At 37.9% G+C, this 20915-nt stretch overlaps 1 protein-coding gene and 1 pseudogene across 2 annotated transcripts in view; one reads left to right on the forward strand and one right to left on the reverse strand.

Annotated features, from left to right (window-relative positions):
* The first annotated feature begins 1487 nt into the window (after nt 1-1487).
* Nucleotides 1488-20915, forward strand: part of BPIFB2 (BPI fold containing family B member 2) — a 140771-nt gene continuing 121343 nt past the window's right edge. For both annotated transcript variants that reach the window (XR_012473685.1, XR_012473684.1), the window contains exons 1-2: nt 1488-1502; nt 18946-19025. The gene's annotated coding sequence lies outside the window, so the exon portion shown is untranslated. The remainder of the gene's footprint in view (nt 1503-18945; nt 19026-20915) is intronic.
* Nucleotides 7269-8820, reverse strand: LOC141498248 (RUN and FYVE domain-containing protein 2-like; annotated as a pseudogene).

Consider the following 20915-nt stretch of genomic DNA (forward strand, 5'->3'; position numbering starts at 1 on the left):
TCAAGGAACTCAGTCTAATGGCAGAGACACCACGTGAACAACTGTATTTAAATGTATTTTTTTGTTAAATCATTTTTCAATTGTGTCCAATTCTTTGATCTCATTTTGGGTTTTCTTGACAAACATACTGGAGTGATTTGCCATTTTCTTTAGTTCATTTTGCAAATGAGGAAACTGAGGCAAACTGCCCAGAATCACACAGCTAGTGTCTGAGACCTGATTTGAACTCAGAAAGATGAGTTTACCTGATTCCAGGTCAAAGTACCATCTTATACAGGATAAATTGGAGATAATTAACAGAAGAAAGACACTGACATTAAAGGGGATTGAGAAAGGCTTCTTTTGTAGAAGAGAGGATTTTAATTAACACTTGACAGAGCCCAGAGGGAACAGGAGATAGAGATAGGGAGAAAGGGACAGTCAGCAAAAGTGTCTGGGTTTAGGAGATGAATTATCTTCTGAGAACAGTAAAGAAACCAGTGTCATTAAATCACAGCATTTGGTTGCAGAGCTGGGCTCCAGGTTATGAAGACCTTTGAATAGTAAAGACTTAGATATGCTGAGAACTGAAAAAGACCCTAGCTTAAAAAAAGCCAAGGTTTGTTACTTCATCTGGGGCAATTACTAGTTTGTCTTGATTTATGTCTTCTTTGCCATTGGACTCCAATGATTCTGGAGGGAGGGGGGAGGCTGATGACTTTGCACAGCACTGCCTCAGCTAAATCCAATTCATTTGAAAGTCAAGACATCACCCAAATGATATTACTGGACCTCTTCGAATGAAGGGCTTACCACCACCACCACCAAACAAATTGAGGATTTTATATTTAATCCTGATGGTGATAGTGAGCTCCTGGAATTTAATGAATTATTGGATATTGTGGTAAACCTGTACTTTTGGAGGTCCAATTTGATAATTGAGATGGAATAGAGTAGGGAGAGATTTGAGTCAGGGGGACCAACTACACAATACACTTTCTTTCTTTTTTTTTTGCAAGGCAAACAGGGTTAAGTGGCTTGCACAAGGCCACACAGCTAGGTCATTAAGTGTCTGAGACCAGATTTATTTGAACCCAGGTACTCCTGACTCCAGAGCCGGTGCTTTATCCACTGCGCCACCTAGCTGCCCCCACAATACACTGTCTAAAAAGCCTTGTCAAGTGTCATTTTTTTTTTAATGAGCTGAAAGGGATAGGCACGTTCCTTAATTTTAAATAATAAGGGACTTGACCAAGGTCACATAGAAAGTGTCAGGGCTAAGGTCTGAACCTTTTAGGTATCTTTAAAAATCTCCTTATCCTGGGACTATTAAGTAAGCAAGGTTATAGTGACCTTGACCTGGGTTACACTTCAAAAAATTGTTTCTCAGTTGATCCTGATTGACTCCTCCAGAGGGAGGAGTCCTTGAGTCTGAAAGCTCAGCTCCCCAATAGTTGCCCTAGGACATTCTACACTACAGTCCAGTTTCCTGACCAGATTCCTACTGTTTCTGACTGGGATATGTGAGTTTGGGATATGTGGTGGTAGAAGGGAGATGATGGAAGTGATTGAGAAGAAGGGGGATGATTTGACTTATTTCAACAGAGAAGTAATGAATACTCCTTTTATTACAAATATAATATGCCTCATATAATTACATATCTAAATGGCTCTTGGTATATCTTAGGAATTCTGCAAAGATGTGTGTCTATGTGTCTAAACTCCTGTATATATGTGTAATTCTGAACTGAAATAGTTATAATTACCTGAGTTAAATATTACTCCTATTAGTTTGGGTTTTGAATTTAATTGTTTTTAAAAGGCTAATTTAAAATTAACTAGTTAATAATGGAGTTAGGATTTGAGCCTACCTCCTTACTAGGGAATTTTAATACTATTTGACCTCAATAGGAATTGCAAAGACTAGCTACCCTTTTGAATCAGATTAAACTAAAAGATAAATGAATTTAGCACAATCAGGGGAGCTGTTTCTGACTCTGACTTGGAGAAAATTGAGGCCCATCTGTGGTTTGCTTTTGAAAGTTTGTAAGTTGCAAGTTTGTGAGGAAGGAATGCCTTTGTGAAAGCTTCTCACCTGTGAACTAGGTTTTTGTTAGCCTAATATTGATTGGCAGCTATATTCAACTTAAGTTAATTGAGAAAGTTTGTAATAATTTTTGTCTCTCATCACAGGTTTATGGAAGGGAGTATTTATATATATATATATATGACTGAAAGTAAAATCTACTTAACATCTGTTATTTGAAAATAAGAAAATGTATGGTCTAATGTGATATTCTTTAAATTGGAACTAATACTTCTGAATTATACATTTCTGATCAGAAATTAGTCTCTTAACCTTTAATTAATAGTTATAAAATGTATCTCTGTTATCTCTTGCAATGTTGACTTGACCTGTGCCAATACTACCTGATCATCTCTGTGATGGCACCAGGGAATTCCTTACCTAGTCAACAAAACTCTAGAGGTAATTTGGATAAGGAGAGAGAAGATCCTATTGTTATTTGCAAACATTTACTCTCCAGCTTAAGTGAGATTCTTGTCAATAGGAATTTTAAGAGAGGATCATATTGTAAAATCATGTCATCTATGTGAAACCTCATTGGTTACTTAATTCAGTTTTTATTATTCTCTGTTCTTTCTGTATCAAAATTTTGTGTCAGGGCTGGCATTTGTAAGGTTGCCATCCACCTATGGGTTATTGGTAAGATACTAGAGGATAAAACTTCATTTATAAACTAATCTTATTATTCCATTTTCCTAAGAAAATTATGCTTAACATATAGTAACATATAACATATATCAATTTGAAACCTTGTAACATTGCCTAGTATTCATGGCACGAATAAGAGTTAATTGGAGTTCTGAAAAAATGGTAATAAGATCGAATCCTTGGGAATTCTCATTTTCTTTTTTTCATTGATTGGTTTATCAGTTATGTGATATGCTTTTGCAAACTTGAAATTTGGCTATCTCTTAAGATCATAAACTATTCAAATACTTAAAGCATGGAATTAACATTTTGAAAGGTAATAAGGGAAATATAAATTATGAACCCCTTCTGGGATAGATCTATGGGTTCATGCATAATATAATCATAGAAATATTATTTGTATGTGTTAATTGACTTGAATACCTGATTGTTCTTACTATTGTTTTATTCCATTGGCATTAATAACACATCTTGGAAATTAAAAATCACCTAAGATGCTCAAATGGTTTTAAAGAATTCTTAAAGTAATAACTTGTATTTTGAAGATGGCTATTAGTTAAACAAATTTATGTATACAAGTTTCATGCTATATATGTAAATTGGGACTATTTTGTATATACACATAAACATATAAACATATATATATATATATATACACACACACACAATCACAGTTTTGGGATATATGTGTATACATATACACATATATTTGGGACATACACATATATCCCAAAACTGTGGTTGTTTGCTTTTAGGTAAAATCACCTACATAACATGAGAAAGATAAAATTATTGCGATAATTTGAGATTTCACTGTGGCAATCTCCTAGCCAAAGGAGATGTTTGTTATTTTAAACATAATTAAAACTAAATGTGTTCACTGCAAAAACTTGCTTTTATTTAAAAAAGTTCTAAATGTGAATTTTTACATCTCAAATTCTACTTACTGTATTTCATTTACAGTATTGTACTTAGGTACATGAGCAACAATTAAATTAAGATTATTTTCTTGATCTCTTATACCAAATTACAGCCTGGCACACTCTTGATTCTCCTTAGTCAGCTTGAGTGTTAATTGGAGGTGGGGTTCCCTGCTCTTGAGATGTAAGTTGACTCCCATTGTTTCATTGTTTAATGTAAAATTTGTATCTTGATCTCCTCAATCTTCAACCCTATACATAAAGGGGGAAGAGAATTTGCCCTCAGTGCCCAGATAAGGGATAAGACCTGAATTGGACCTCTGCTAGAGGCTGCTACGCACTCTTTCTGTCTCTCTCTGTCTCTCTCTCTCTGTCTCTCTCTGTCTCTCTGTCTCTGTCTCTGTCTGTCTGTCTCTGTCTCTCTCTCTGGCCCAGTCAACTCTGCTTTACTGTTTTTTTCTCTGTCTCTGCCTCACTCTCTGCTTACTAGGTCTTTATTATTCATTCTGTCTCATTCTAATAATTCTATAATACAATCCTGAGCAGTTCTAACATTCCAGAGAGTGTGCAAATTCCTTTACCTTTTCAATGATCCTAAATCATCTATCTCCAATCTCTAAATCTTTAATAATTGACAACATTAATACCACTACATTCCCCCTTTGTGTCAGACTTGTGATATTTTTTGAACTAATCATCCTTTATATTTTTAAGTCCAGGTGCCTGGTAGTATACTCTATGGACAGTATCATTTCTGTTTTCACCTCCATTGACCTTTTTCTGTATTTCCTCATTCTAGTTCTTGAATCATCTTAATCTATACTACCCTGCTTCCTGGCTTCCCCATTCCCTATTCTATTCTATTTTTTTTTTAGGTTTTTTGCAAGGCAAATGGGGTTAAGTGGCTTGCCCAAGGCCACACAGCTAGGTAATTATTAAGTGTCTGAGACCAGATTTGAACCCAAGTACTCCTGACTCCAAGGCCGGTGCTTTATCCACTAAGCCACCTAGCCACCCCCATATCCTATTCTTTTTCAATAAGTCCAGAACCATCTCTAGAATCATTTTGGGACCTTAGGTTGCATCTCACCAAATCTCACTTATATCTTCAAGTTTGGATTGTATAGAGAAGGTAAGAGGGAAGAGACTTAGGCTGGATTTGAACCTCGGATCATTTTACTCCCAGCATGCCCCTGCTTCCTCATCTGGTGCTCTTTTTTTGTTATACCATCTTGCCCCACTTTCTTCTCCCTTGTCATTCCTATTGCCTGAGATATCCTTTCCTTGTCCTCTTCAGCAACTTCTATCAATCATCACTTTCAAATCTTATCTTGAAACTCACCTCTGAAATATCAACCCTGACTAATGCCATTCTACAGGCTATGTTGTATCAAATTTACGCTCACTTATTTCCTGTGTTTGTATAGGTGCTTCTTCTTTTAGTTTGGATAGCACCCAAGATCAGAGGACAGTTTTTTCTCCTTTGTCTTAGCTTTTGGTCAACACTTGTTCTTTTTTAATTTTTAATTTGTATTTATTTACATTTACCCAAAAAAGTCACATTTGAAACACTATAAAATCAGAACAATTGTAAAGATTGTAAAGTCAAAGATTACTTGTCTTTGTGACAGCATTTAAAGTGTTTGCCACTGTAATGATTTATCTACTGAGAGAAGACCAAACAATTTGAATAAAATATCTAATCTTATTATATTTAGTTCATTTCACATCAAGGGAGAATTATTTTTTAAATCACAATACAAATTGTATATAAAACCAAAATGTATAAACTGGATCAGAATGATATAAACAATAATGAAAAGCTAAGAACTAATTGTCTATTTATGAACCTTACTACTTTAACAATTCTGATGGAATGTACCAAAAACCCTGTCAAAGTTTGGCAAATTACAGAATGTTATGACGTGACAACCATAACTAGACAATTTGAGGTTCATTTGTGGAACCTGAAGCAACAATGTGTAAGTGACATTTTGAGATATTACTGAACTCAAGGAACAAACAACTTCATTAAAAATGCTCTTGAAACTGGACAAGATGTGGACTTTTTTCATGGTAATAGAGTAGCTCTCTAAATGTCATTTCAGGTCAAGAATAGTAGAAAACCTTAGTAGGACTGCAGGACTGATATAAAATGAATTGGTCTTGTAGATTTACATTATTGCCATTCCCAATAATGTGGAAGTATTTACCACAAAGAAAATGGAAATAGAAAGTGCTCTGCAAACCTTACAAAGTCCTAGGTCAGCTCTCTTTTTAAAGTTTAAGTCAGTGAACTAAGCTATAAATTGCTGGCTATATAAGAGGAATAGTCTGGAATGTCAAATGAAGTTTTGCAGTAGTTTCCACATACTTAAGAAAATGGTGGCTGAATTTGAAAATTCCTGTTTCTTAAATAATTTTATTAGGAAAGATAATTTAAAACTATTTTTAGAAATAACAGATTCATTCTCTCTCTCTCTCTCTCTCTCTCTCTCTCTCTCTCTCTCTCTCTTTGGCAAGGCAATGGGATTAAGTGGCTTGCCCAAGGCCACAGAGCTATTAAGTGTCTGAGGTCAGATTTGAACTCAGGTACTCCTGACTCCAGGGCCCGTGCTCTATCCACCTCGCCACCTAGCCACCTCTCATTCTCTCTTAAATGCAATAATTTAAATGATTCTATCCTGAATGTTTTTCATGCTTAAAATCTTAGTGTTTATACTTAATTTCTAATTTAAAGTATTTTGATCTGAAATGGTTCAAGCATAAGCTTCATGGTAGTTTGCTTCATATTCAATGATTACAAGAGTTGAATTGGTTTTAATGTAATATATGAACATAATTTAATATAATACTGTTAATACATTTTTTAGGTTTACCTCAGTACCTCTGTGCACTCCAACGGGGTGAGGAGAAATGTCAGGCAACATTCCCCTCCTCCCCACACTCTTTCTGTTAACAGTGGCAACTATGGGGTAGGTAGAAGAAAACTTTAAATGATCTTTTGGAGGAATGAGAAGGTGGCAAGTAAACATGATAAATAATTATCCTAATATACTATTATAGCCATAACTCAATTGTTCTTAGTTTCGTGATGGAAAAAATATATACCAGTTCTTTGTATTTTTGGTCTGTAAAATAGAAACATTTGTAAAATTTATTTTTTTCTTATACACAATATTTTTTCTGAGAACTATGAAGCTTATAAAGTGCATTTAAAAAGAATTGCAGGCAATAAGAAGCCCAGTATTTTGGAAAGGTCTAAGATAAGGTAAAAATCTTGTTTTTGTGTGTATATCTGTAGCCTTTAAAAGACCTTCATTTTCTCGGTTATTAAATTTGTTATCCTATCAGCTCATCATAGTATCCAGTAATTTTCACTATTAACTTAAATTAGCATTAAAGGAAATGTGCCTAGCCTGTTGAAAATTTGATGTTTGCAAGGATAGTTAAAAGGTATTTTACAAAGGCATTTAACATAGAAATTAAAAGCTCTGGAAAATAAATAATTGTTAAATCTACACCAGAATTCCTGTAGTGTTTGAGTGAATAGGGTTCAACTTTTGGTCTGTGAATATGTACACATGAAGCCTAACAAGGATGAGTCGAAACTTTCCGAAACTAGTGAAGGGGACTTACAAGGCAGCCACAGTCAGGAAGCATTTTAGGAGTCTCAAGGCACATTGGATGAGTATCTCTGAATCACAGACAAGAACAGGCTTCAGTGATTCAGGCAAAGGCAGTTCCTTGTCAGGGTGGACATTATAAAAAATTTCCGCATAGTTTCTACAATGGAAAGTGAGAATTCTATTTCACATCATTTATATTGTGTTGCTTCTTCATCTTTCAACCAAACCTGACCCTGTAACTCCTTGTTGATTTTTTTTATAACTTCTATTTTAAGTTTTGATTAGCTAAGCTTGCTGCCAAAGTTCTTGAAGGGCTTGTTCCTGGTCCTGATACATTTTTTTTCAACTGTTGATTTTCATTCTTGAGAGTCAGAAACTCTTTTTAAGGCTAAAGATTGGTTGCATCTCTTTTCTCAGATGAGTGAAATCATTATATTCCTTTTAAAGATTCTCTTGCAAAGTCTGCCTCCATTCCTTTTCAATCTTTAAATAGGTTTTTAACTGAGCTAGTTGGTCTCCTTTTGAGGTACCTGTTTTTGTAGGTTGTCAGATTGACTCAGACATTCTTCAAATTTCTTATCCTCATTCTTAGCTTCCATTAGAGCCTTTTCTGCTTGCTACAATCTTTGTTCCTACTCTTTCATGGCAGCAGTGATTTTATTGGTCTTATCCTTCAGTCAACTAATTATTTCATTCTTTCATTCTTTTTTTTATGCCCTCTTCTTTCAAGTCACTTAACCCCATTGCCTTGCCAAAAAAAAAAAGAGAGAGAGAGAATGAATCTAAATCTAAAGTCTGGGCAGCTTCTAATACATCTCTATCGTAATTGCTTTAAGGTCCTTCAGTTGTTGTCAAAGGCCTATAAGAGTATTTTGCTTCTTATGAATTTCTTTTTCCAGTAGCTTCATGGCAAGTTTGATTTCATGTTCATGCTAACTTGTACCCTAAGCTCATTCTCCATACATTTTTTTTTAGGTTTTTTTGCAAGGCAAATGGGGTTAAGTGACTTGCCCAAGGCCACACAGCTAGGTAATTATTAAGTGTCTGAGACCAGATTTGAACCCAGGTACTCCTGACTCCAGGGGCGGTGCTCTATCCACTGCACCATCTAGCCACCATGCCCCTCCCCATACATTGTTGTAACTGGGATTCTTCTCAGAGCTATCTGTGACTTTGTTGTACATCTCGTCTAGTTCCTGATGAGATTGTTTGCATGTATGAAGCTCAGTCTCCACATCTACTTTGGTAACCTTTAAATGATGTTTTCATTAAAATCGGTTTATTTTCACTTTTCTTCTTGGAGTTTAATGATATTGTTCTTTGCAATTGCTAACTTCTTCAATCAATCTGATGACTGACTTTTCTAATGAATCAGCTCTTGAGTGGAGTCTGTCAACTGTGCTGTTCAATTGTTTATTTCTTCAACATAATTTTTCTGATCTAAAATGGCAGCAATTTGAACATTCCTTTCTTTATTTCCAATATACTCTTCATTCATTAAATATAGAGGATATCCCTGGGTTGATTTTTTTTGTTCTTCATTCTTGAAGAAGATCATGACATAAGGGAGGTGATGTCAGGATATGTATGTGAATTGGCTTTGAGTGAGGAGGAGCTGTGCTAAGTCTTCAGCTTCCTTTCTTCTCTGGAGTCATCTGAGTCCAGTGAACAGATATGAATCAGGACAACTGGTGATATCCCTGGATGTAAGGCAACCAGGGTTAAATGATTTGCCCAAGGTCACACAGCTAGTGAGAGTGGCAAGTGTCTGAGGTCAGATTCGAACTCCTGTCCTCCAGACTCCAAGATTAGTGTTCCATCTGCTGCACTACCTGGCTGCCCTAATTTCATGGATGGATACTTTTGCTTAAGAATAAACAACCAAGGGCAGCTAGGTGGTGCAGTGGATAAATCACGGAGTCAGGAGTACCTGGGTTCAAATCAGGTCTCAGACACTTAATAATTACCTAGCTGTGTGGCCTTGGGCAAGCCACTTAACCCCATTTGCCTTGCAAAAACCTAAAAAAAATAAATAAACAACCAAAGAATCAATCAATCATCACATACTGTCAGGCATTTTGATAGGCCCTAGGGACACAATAACAAAAAAGCAACAGTCCCTGCCCTAAAGGAGCTTACATTCTAAGGAGGAGACAACTTATAGGTAGGATCATGTGGGATCACAGTGCTACAGTTGAAAGGGGTCCAACAGGCTATTTCGTTCAATCTTCTCTTTGAGGAATAGAGGTTCAGAGAAATTAAGGGAGTGACAGAAGCAGTATTTGAACCCACAAACTCTTTCCATTGTCTTTCACTCTTTCCATTGTCCCTTGATACATGTGCCCTCTATTTTTAAATTCTCAAGTGTTTTTGAATTTCTTCTCACATTTACTCCTCATCATCATTTAAATAAGTTTGACAGAGCAAATGGTGTTAGTCCCATTTTATTGATTAGCAAACTGAAGCCTAGAGAAGGATATCTTTAAGGAGACCCAATGAGTTTGAGTGAGGGCCAGACAAAGACTTGTCTAACTTAAAGTGGCAGGAAGTGTGGGATACCCTGGTCTACCTCTGCTTGGAGGTCTTTGGTGATCTCTTGCTCCAGGATTCTCCTTTAGACTACTTCTTTGTCCTTGACCTCCTTCCCCCTTCTCCAGCCTCCTCCCCCACTTCAACCTGAAGGGACAAAGTTTTTGGAGGCAGAGTTCTGGAAGGCAGCTGAAATTGGGGCTGCCCAGCCTGGGAGGTAAGAGTGGTCACCTTGGCTCTCTCTTCTGTGTCACCAAGTGAATAAAATAAACTAAGGGAGGTCATCAGCTTCTTCCCCATCCTCATTTGTAAGCCTTGGTTCACACCTTTCCTAGTTTCTGGAAAGTTCCCTCTCTTCCAGATGCCACCCACCCTTCATGACCCAGTTCAAGGCCAGACGTTTCAAGGATGCTTTCTTTTACTGTCTGTCCCAAAGTGAGCTTCAACTCCTCATAGTCCACTTAGAACATGAACTATACAAGTTTACACCTAATCCATTGTGATCTTGTATTTTTTCCATCATCATCTCACTCCTACTAGCCTTGTCTGTAAAGTCAGACTGGTCCTGAGACCTGGGACTGTCTTTCCCTTTAGCTTTTCTACTGGGGACAAGAGAGAGGATTTGGGGAAGAGTGGTTGCTTTCTGAATGTGTACAGGTTACTTTGTGTGGCCCTTTTCTTCCATCACACCCCAGGATTTAAATTCTTAAACCTGCAGTCTGAGAATTCCATCCACTTATTTCTTTGAGATCTCACTCAAGCTCCAGGCTGATCTGGCAAGTCAATTTATCATCATTCTCAAAGTCAATGTGGATGGCAACTGGTAAGCAGGGCCCTGGACTAGGGGATTACTCCCTGGGGAAATGGAGGAGGAGAAGGAATTTACATTGAGTGGAAGGTTTCTGGAGATTCCTAGGAGAGACAGGTTGATGATCCTATCCAGTCAATTGGACCACTAGGCTCCTTTACAGGCAACATGATTCCCTTCCTAGGGACTCCAAAAATCCTAACAGGAACAGTCAACCATAAAAATCAGACCTGATGGTATCTAGTATCTTTGAATTGTTTAGTTTGTAATAGGGTTATAAAATCATAGAATCTTGGAGTACAGAAGATCAGAGTGTGAAAGGACCATAGAACATAGAAAATTAAAGTATAGACTTTAAAACTGGAAAGAACCATGGGGGTCAATCTGCCATTTTTTTAAGGTCAATCTTAAAAAAGAGAGAGAAAAAAACTATGCATCATTCAAATCTGTCAGGATGTATAATGTTCTACATCAATATAGTACTTTATCTCTGTAAAGAGGGGAAGGAGTTGTATTGTTTATTGTAAACAGATTTAGTGAATTTCACAAATAGATCCCTTTCCACAGTCTGCTCAATCTTCTCTCTGGGATGTTCAACAACTCTGTGGACCTCTGTCTGAATTTGGACCTCAGCCTGACTCCACCTGAGCACTTTTTCAGAGGGAACCATAACATTTGTCTCTGAGGACTGTTCTACAACTGTGGGTACTATCAATGTCAACCTTCTGTCAGGGTGAGCGCTTTGTCACTCCATGGGGTTGTCCATTGTCCATTGTCTATTGGGTAAAAGTCCTATTGAATGAATTGAGGAACTGTCTTTATACCAGTCATACTTTGTAGGTAGTTTTTGGCTAAAATGAATTCTTCTCAGCTCAAAAATGTTAGTTGTTTATTTGAAATATTGAGATAAAAGCCTGACTATGACCCTCTGGTACTAAGGGATATCTATTGGATCCAATGGTTCATCTTAACATACATCTATTATGGTGATGAAATGTTTCATCTTTTTTTTTTTAAGGGCATGTCTTTGAGACATATCTCTGGGAATAAAGATGGACTTTCTTGAACCATTTATACTCTTGCACAGTTTTCCTTCAGACTAAGGAAATAGATTTGATAGGCTCACAGGAACCTTAGTGATCATTCAGTACAGGTTCTTTATTTTGCAAAGGAGAAAATGGAAGTGATTTGCCCAAGGTTATGTAGACAGGATTTAGTGCTCAGTTGCAAATCTTAGTTGTTCTGTCTTATAGTATCCTTTTTGAAATATCTAAAATTTTTTTTTGTTCCTAGTCCATGAATGTGGAAGAATAAGTACTGAATGAGTAAGAAGACTTGGGTTCTAGTTCTTGTTCTATTACTAGCTACCTCTGTGATATTGGGCAAGTCATTTCTCTTTGTTGGGTCTTAGCTTCCTCACCCACAAAATGAGGAGACATAAATGACCTCTATAGGCCTATGATTTCATACCACACACCTCACTGCCAATAGTAAATTTCTTGATTGCTTTGACTACCTAAGCAGTTCCATGATCATTTTTGTGTTCAATCATTTTCAGTCAGGTTTGATTTGTGACTCTGGGGTTTTCTTGGTAAACATACTGAAGTGGGTTGTCATTTCCTTCCCCAGTTCATTTTACAGATGAGGAAACTGAGGCAAACAAAATTTGTGACTTTTCCAGCAAGTAAATATCTGAGGAAATAATTAGCAGAGGGAATGTGCTAAAAATAAAAGGGATTGGGAAGGCCTCCTGTGGGAGGTAGGAATTAAAGTAGGAGGAGGTCAGTGGTTGGCAAGGAGGAGGGAGAGTATTTCAGGCATTGTGGGGTAGCCAGAGATAATGACTAGAGTGAAGAGATGAAGCAAGCATTTAGTCCTTGTTTACTTTGTAGAAGACATTGTGAAGTAGGAAATATTATTGCCCTATTTAGAATCAAGGAGACTGAGACTCTGAGAAGTGAAATCAATTGATCAAGGTTGCACAGTCTGAGATTAAAATCTAGGTCTTTTGATTCCAAAATCAAGGCTGTTTCCAATTAATTTTCACCTCCCCCAAAGTCATTTTAGTGCCTGTTAGGTTTACAATCAAATATATAGATCCCTAGAAATGCTGAATAATTTTCCCAGGGTCACACAGCAAATTAGTACCAAATTAGTTGTGCTCAGGTTTCCCCAGTCCTGGATTCCCAGTCAGTGGCTCCCTCTTGTGGCAAGTTGCCTCTGATTGTATAGTGCAAGAATTGGAGAAAAATTCTGTCAGTGTTTTACATTTTCTTAATAATAGCTCATATTTCTATAATGTTTTAATATTTAAACAATAGTAGTATAAGTATTGTTAACCCACTGTATAAAGAAATAAGTCCAATAGGGAGAAATTTTTACAGTGAGTTGGTGCCTCTCTTATCTCCCAGACCAGCATTATTTTCTCCATATGATGAATCCACCATCTAGTACAGAGCCATACAATCTTATATAATGGTGCTGACTGTGTGATTATCCAGTCATTGATCAGTTCTTTGTTTAGATTAGGGGGTGGGAAGGGAGAGGAGAGGGCCAAGCTAAGGACATTCTCAAATCACCAGCATAGACAAGGACCTAGCATTAACCATGGGTTGGGCCCCAGGAGTCTATCTATCCCAGGACTGTTGGAGTTCATTCATTCATTCATTCATTCACTCATCCATCCATCCTTTCAATAGTTCATTGTACCTGCACTGTGCTAGGTGCTGGGTAATGATTTAGCTTCTTCCTACTAGTTTTCTTGGTTAACTCTGGATTTGATGCTCTAAAGAGGCAGATAAACATCAGAGTAAAGAGGCAATTGTTCCAGAGAGACTCAGTTCAGAAATTCTAAGAGGAGCCCCAAGGTTTTACTTGGTTTAAAATATTTCCTTGAATGGGAAAAAATGAACTTCATTCTTATTTTAATATTAACTTAATAAATATTGAACAGCTGGTTATTTTGTTATAATTTTAAACATTGTTATATATTAAACTAATGATGTAATTATAAACATCATTAGTTTAATATATTGGAGCAATTTCTGATGACTGTGTTGTCTCAGGGCCTTCCCATCTTTACTCAATCTACCCCATGCTTGGATCTTAGACAATCATGGTAAGGTGTACTAATCTGGAGGTTGCTGAGAACCTTGACTATGCCCTCTTTGGCTCTGTAATATTCCTACAGATTTGTCCTGTGGTGAAGGCTCCCTGGTGCATCGAAGTATTTAGCTCCATCAATTTTTAAATTGCTGGCTTCCACTTTAATCCTCTCTTTGTTTCTCCAATCCAAAGTTTTTGGACTTCAGATTAGCTTCTCTTGCTTGTGCTGTGATGCAGGACTGGTGGGGCCAATATTTGGAACATCAAAGACTTCCTTCTCTCCCTCCTCACAATTCTTTTCCTCTCCTCTCCTCATTTTCCCTCCATTCCTCCCTTCTTCTCCCTTCCCCTCCTCTTCTTCTCTCCTCCTCCCCTCCTTCTCTCTCTTTTCCCTTTACTTTCCTTTTCCCTTTCTTCCTTCTTCTCCCTATCTCAGTCTTTCTTGAGACTTTTCAGGCATCTACCAGATTTTATGAGTATTTGAACCTTCCTTAAAAAATGAGTTTTAGTCAGTTTGAGTAGTATTTCCATTCTACACATTTGGAAATAGGTGCATAGACTTGTTGAGTTTGAGATGTCTTTGGGATATCCAGTTGGGGGTATCTAGTTGCACCAATTAGGTACCTCAGTCGGTGATTAGAAATTATTGCTCAAGAAAGAATTTAGGACTGGATAAATATATCTGAGAAAGCATAAATCCATAGAAGTTGAAGAGATCACCACGCAGAAGAGAAACATTCCAGAAGAGAAGAGAGCCCATGAGAGACCTGGGTGGGTGGGGGTCACCATTAATGGGTATGACCTGGAAGAAAATACAACAAAATAAACTAGAAGTAGTCAGAAAGATAGGAGAACTAGGAGAGAATTGTGTCAGAAAAATCTAGAGAGAAGAAAGCAATCAGGAGAAAATCATGATCAACAGTGTTAAAAAGTTGCAGAGAGGTTAGAAGGATGAGGATTGAGAAAACATCATCATAAATGCAATTAAAAGATCATCGACAACTTTAATGAGAGAAGTTTTAGATGAGTGATGTGGTTGAAAGCCAAACATCAGAAAGTTTAAAAGAGAGAAAGAGGAGAGGAAACTGAGGCACTCAATGGAGTTGACTTTCTTAAGGAATTTAGCCACAAAAGGGTGGAGAATACAGGACTATGGAGAAAGCTTCTAGGATCATAAATTGGAACAAGTGAGGGTTTTTTAAGAATGGGGAGATGGGTATGTGTTGGTAGACAACATAGAAGGAACCAGTAAATAGGGGGAGTTTGAAGATTAGTAAAAGTGGAAATGGTACAGGGGACAATTTGCAAGAGAAGACAGTATAGAATGGATTGCATGTGTAGCTAGAGGGATCTGCCTTGGCAAGGGAAGGGGCCACTTCTTTGATTTAGGAGAAGACCTGATGCTTGCTTTGAGCAGGTCATGAGATGCAAGGAAATTTGCCTCCCTGTATTTCTTGGTTACACTGTCTTAGGTTAAGGGACCTTTCTGAGAAACAGGGAACATTTAATTTGGAGGTGTGTTTGTGTGTGTGTGTGTGTGTGTGTGTGTGTGTTGGGGCTGGAAGAGCAGGGATAGAGAAGAGGAGTCATAACTTGGATGATCCCCTGACTTTGTTGTTTTTGGACCAATATTCAGGGTTCAGGTGGTAGTCAGACCTTTTCTCTATATGGAAGGAGTTTGTGGCGAAGACTGTCAGGGCAGCTTGGACTGGTAGTACTCTCCTAGCTGTTCAAGTCACCTGGAGCAAAGGATCTATGACCTGAACCTTTGGTGCATCATTCTCTGCCCCTGGGGAAGTACTTTTGGCAAGGTCTCTGCTTCAGATTACTCTGAGTCATCTTCCCTGGATCTGATATTTGAGGATATCTAAGGTAGTAGTTCCCAGAATATGGTCTAGGGACTCTTCAGGGTTCCTGAGAATCTTTCATAGGAATCTAAGAAGTCAAAACTTTTCACAAAAATGCTAATCATCACATAGTGATCATCAGAGTTGGCATTTGAATATAGATCCTCTGTCTTCAAAATCAGTGCTGCTTCTATTAGACTGAGACAGAAGTGTGTTTGTGTGTGTGTGTGTGTGGTACAGGGAGTTCAGAGGTATGCTAAATTTTAATTTCTAATATACTAAGCATCTACAGATAAAACTACATAAACAAAAGCTCTTTGCCTGGGGAGGGAGGTCCTGAGATAAAAGTTTGAGAATCACTAATCTAAGGGGATATCTCAAGTCATTTGATGTTTTTTTTTGTTTTTTTTTTTTAGTTTTTGCAAGGCAATGGACTTAAGTGACTTGCCCAAGGTCACACAGCTAGGCAATTATTAAGTGTCTGAGGTCAGATTTGAACTCAGGTCTTCTGACCTCAGAATTAGGGCTGCATAAAGTAGTACAGAAGTGTGTGTGTGTGTGTGTGTGTGTGTGTGTGTGTGTGTGTGTGTGTACGTGTGCATATTTTGCATAGAATTCAAAGGTATGCTGGAATCAGCACTAACCAGCTCCCCAGAAAACTGATTTTTATATTTTCTGGGTGAATATTAACATATACCTTAGAAATGAGCAAATCCTACAAATCAGGACTTGATTTATTAGATTTCTTACTGTCTAGATTTAAGAAAGTGATGGAGAAAATGTTAATAAAATTGTATTCAGTACACCCTTGGGTAGAATCATGAGGTGATTGTGGGAATGAGAGTAAGGTCACTGATAGGGTAGAAAATGGGGGCCATATATATGTAAAGAGTTTAGAATAGAGAAAGCAAACTTGTGGGAGCCAGGGGTCAGGGTATAGTTTTAGGCAAGCCTAAAAATATTGAGGGAACAGGAACAGGAACAGGGGATATATAATGGAACCGGGGATGGGAGAAGATGAAAGGCAGGAGTTGAGATGGTAAAAAGAGTCAGAGAAAGAAGTAACAGTGAGGTAGGAGCATAAGCAATGGATACAGAGGTAGCCAAAGGTAAGAAAATGGGGGAGAAACTCATGGAATGGATAGGAAGGGGATTCAAAGGAGTTGGGGTTGACAGTAAGGAGGGAGGAGAGAGATAAGAATAAAGCTGAGGCACTTTATCCAAGACAATTCACTTTTCCCTCCCTAGGTACTGGGTCTCAAATGACTGATCAGCAAACTCCTGGCAGAACTTTTTGTCCCCAGCATCAATGCTGAGGGACTTGTTGACTTTGGTGCCAGTAGCAAGAGAATAGGCACATGCTGGCTTCTTCCCCTCACTGCCCATTTAAACTAGGAGTACCATGCTCCAGTGGGTTAATGGTTCAACTACTTGGTTTGCTCTGTGGGTCAAATTGTCCTGTTTATCTCTGGGATCTAGAGTTCCTCCCTCCTTCTTTCCCCCTCCCCCTCACCTCTGCCTTGACTTCACTGGCCCCAAAATAAGGAGTTGGGATTAAAAGTATAGTCTCATAGATGGAGAGCTGCAAGGAGCCTCAGAAGACTTGTAATTCAGATATCTAATTATATAGATAAGGAAACTGAGGACCAATCCCTTAATCCTCCTTCTGATTGTGACCCCCCAAATCTCCTCCACCACAGGAGAATAAGTAATGGGACTAATCTTAGAGTGAAAGTCATAAAATTTCAGAGCTGGGAGAAATCTTAGAACATGGAACATAGAATGACATCACTGGGAAGGATCTACAAGACCATTTGTTTGATCCCCTAATTTTAAAGATGGGGAAACTGAGCCTGAGGTAGGAATGATTGTATACCTAAGGTCACTAATGGAGACAAGATTAGAACTCAGATCTCTTAATTATTAGCCCAGGATTCTTTCTCTTGTGTATTTTCTCTGGTGTATTCAGTTAAGATTTTCTGACAAAAAAAAAATCTCTGAATTTTCCTATCATCAATAAAGTCTCGGTCTCAGTAGAACTTGGATTCCAGGGTGTTTATCAGGGACAGATTTTATCAAACTCTTCATATTTTCTTGTTCTTTCATCCTGGGGACTGATTATCAAATGACCCTGCCAGCTTAACTGAAGGAGTAGGGAGAGGTCACCTGGGGTGGATGGAATGGAGAAAGCTGAGGGACATGGGCATCTTGAATTTGGAGGTTAACTGCTGCAGTGTGAAGACTGCAAGACAATCAGTGACAGAATTCCTGAATCTGAACTTTCAATTCAGGAAAAATAGAAAGAACATAATGTTAATATTAATGATGGTGATAATTTAGTGTTTATATGGAACTTTGCCTATGTTATCTCATACACTCCTCACAACAAGCTTGGAAAGTAGGTACTATTATTGACCCCATTTTGCAGTTGGGAAACTGAGGCACAAAGAGATCAAATGACTTGCTCAGGGTCACGTAACTGATAAGTGACTGAGGTAGGATTCAAACTTAGTGCTTCCTGACTCCAAGCTCAGTCCTCTAAACTACGGTACCACTTGGCTGCCTCCAGATAATGGATTGAACACTCAGAACCATCAAGCTGTTAATAAACATTTACAATGCTACAATGAGCTTAGCACTAGTTAGAATCAAGACATAAGAAGACCCTGCTAAAAGGGACCTTAGAAATCATCAGATTTGACTTCACAACCAGAGAAAATTCTCAAAACCTTGCTGGCAAGTGGGCTTTCAGGTTTTGCTTGGATATTTCTGAATGCTTTTAAGGTTGCCTGTGTCAATTTTATTGCCTACTTCCCTTATTTCTTTCATAGACTGAGTCACATTTAGCTTTAGTTTTCCCCCTGGCATCAAGCAAATCAATCTAATCTTTCTATCTGACAGTTCATATATTTGAAGACTAATTATGTCCCATTTATCACCACCCTTTTCAATTATTCTGAGCATAAAAAATTGGTCATTGAGGGCAGTGAAGAATAATTAGCCAACCTGTGAATCACTTGTTTGTACTTCTATTGTAAAAGGGTAATCGTGTTACATAGAGTCTTGGGCCTTCACTATGCATGTGAATAGATGAAAATATTGGCTGATTGTATGAAATTCAAACACATAACCATCTTTGTATAGGCACCAATAGACATTAATCATGGTAGAACATCTTAATTGAGTAAATAAATGAATAGACTTGAGTCTAATATGTAATCTTATAGATGGATGTAGATTTTAATGAATGCATTTGCTAATAAATATTCCCAGCTTCAGATATGAGCTGGTAGTTGGGTTTCTAGTAAAGCCATGGACAACTCTGTAATGGTTTTCTCTCCAGTAGGTATCTTTTATCTAGTTTACCTAATTATATACTATGTATTATTTCCAGGTTGCCCAGTTCCTGGTATCACTCCCTGCCTGATGTTTTGGTAATCAAGATGGGTGGGTTCTGCTATGAAAATTTTACTGGTAAGTTTTCCTAAGTGAAACCTAGTCATCCTAAGGACATGGAAGATTAGTCATTTGGCCTTGTTTCTCTTAGTTTCTCCAGTTGTGAAATAGGGCAGTAGCAATCTCTCTTAGATCTTGCCTCATTTTTTCTCTACATCATCCTGATGAAGATGGGTAGGTATCAAGTCCTGAAATAAATCAAAACCATGAGTTGAGGAATAAAGCATTTTTAATTGAGATAACAACCTAGCAAACCCTGGGGATATCCCATGAATACAGAGCACAGTGGATTTCCCAACCAAGAAAACCATGATGGTTTTTTTATGTTTTTAGGAGGGTAAGGGAAGAAAGCAGTATGGGGTAGCAGGATCTGGTCTAGCTTCCCTTGATAATCTGAACAAAAAACCCCCACTTCATTCTGGCTATTTTGCCCTTTATGCCATGAATCCCAGTGGAAGGAGCAGGGCCATTAGTGGTTTAGCTCCAACTTGAACTGAGTTGGTTTTTTTTTTTTTTAGGTTTTTGCAAGGCAATAGGGTTAAGTGGCTTGCCCAAGGCCACACAGCTAGGTAATTAAGTGTCTGAGGCCAGATTTGAACTCAGGTACTCCTGACTCCAGGGCTGGTGCTCTATCTACTGCACCATCTAGCCGCACCTTGAACTGAGTTGTGTTACAAGAAAATCTCAGAGTGGGGACTTAGGGTGGAGTGCAGTTCAACCTAATGGACATTATCTTTATGATAAGAGTGTTAGGACAGTACTAAAATCCATGGCATTGCTAAGGTGATTAAAAGATGGTGTTAATATTCTATTTGGTATTAATCTTCTGTCTGTGGGTAAGGTGTTATTATTTCTATTTATAGTGGGAGATACAGAATCTCATCACAATGTAGTGACTTGCACAAATTAATGACAGAACTAGAACCAGAACCTTTTCTCACTCTTAGTCCAATGAGCTTTCCATGAAACTTGACAGTGATCTTTTTGGGGGGTGGTCTGGGGTTGGTAGGGTGGGGAAGGTGATGATGATGGTGCTTTAAGATTCCTTACTTAAGGAATTCTTTTTTTTTTAGATTTTTTTTTTCAAGGCAATGGGGTTAAGTGGCTTGCCCAAGGCCACAGGGCTAGGTAAGTATTAAGTGTCTGAGGTCGGATTTGAACCCAGGTATGCCTGACTCCAAGGCCAGTGCTATATCCACTGTGCCACCTAGCTGCCCATAGATAAGGAATTCTTAATGTTTTTTTTTTCCTGGTGAAATTTGTGTACCCCTTTTCAGAATAATATTTTTAAACCAAAAAATAGAGGATTACAAAGTTATTGAAAATAAAGATGTAATTTGTTTAAATCCAGATTCACAGAACCGAACCCCCTGCCCTGAAATCTGAACATAGATTGCCTTGGGAGTTAAGAACTTTAAGAAACCTTAGAAACCTTAAGAACCTTAGAAAAAGCTTGTTATTCCCAATTAACAGCTGAGATTGAGTCTGAGAGTTTGAATGAGTCAACAAGAACAAGGTCTCTTGACTCCCATCCATGGCATTTTCCATCATACCAACTTGAGTATTCTCATCAATAAGAGGATACTTAGTGCATATGTAGCTGAGAAAATGACTTTGGCAGTTTCTATAGGGATCCCTTTGGATACTGAAGATTGAAACTGCAAAACTTTAGCAAAGAAGATACTGTCTTGGTGCTGAGCTAGCTCTGATACTAAAACCTAGCCTAGTATCCCCTTCAAGTCAGCTTCCCTTCCCTGGTGCTAATTTGAGGTAGGACTGACTGTACCTACTGAGTCCCTGGCAATGGAACACTTACCAGGTTAAGGCTTGTCTTCCTATCTAAAAAAAGAATTGCAGTCTCCTTAGCACTCGGGGTAATTGTCTTCAAACTTATTCTGATAATTCTTA

The sequence above is a fragment of the Macrotis lagotis genome, chromosome 1, assembly GCF_037893015.1.
Source record: "Macrotis lagotis isolate mMagLag1 chromosome 1, bilby.v1.9.chrom.fasta, whole genome shotgun sequence".
NCBI lineage: Eukaryota > Metazoa > Chordata > Mammalia > Peramelemorphia > Peramelidae > Macrotis > Macrotis lagotis.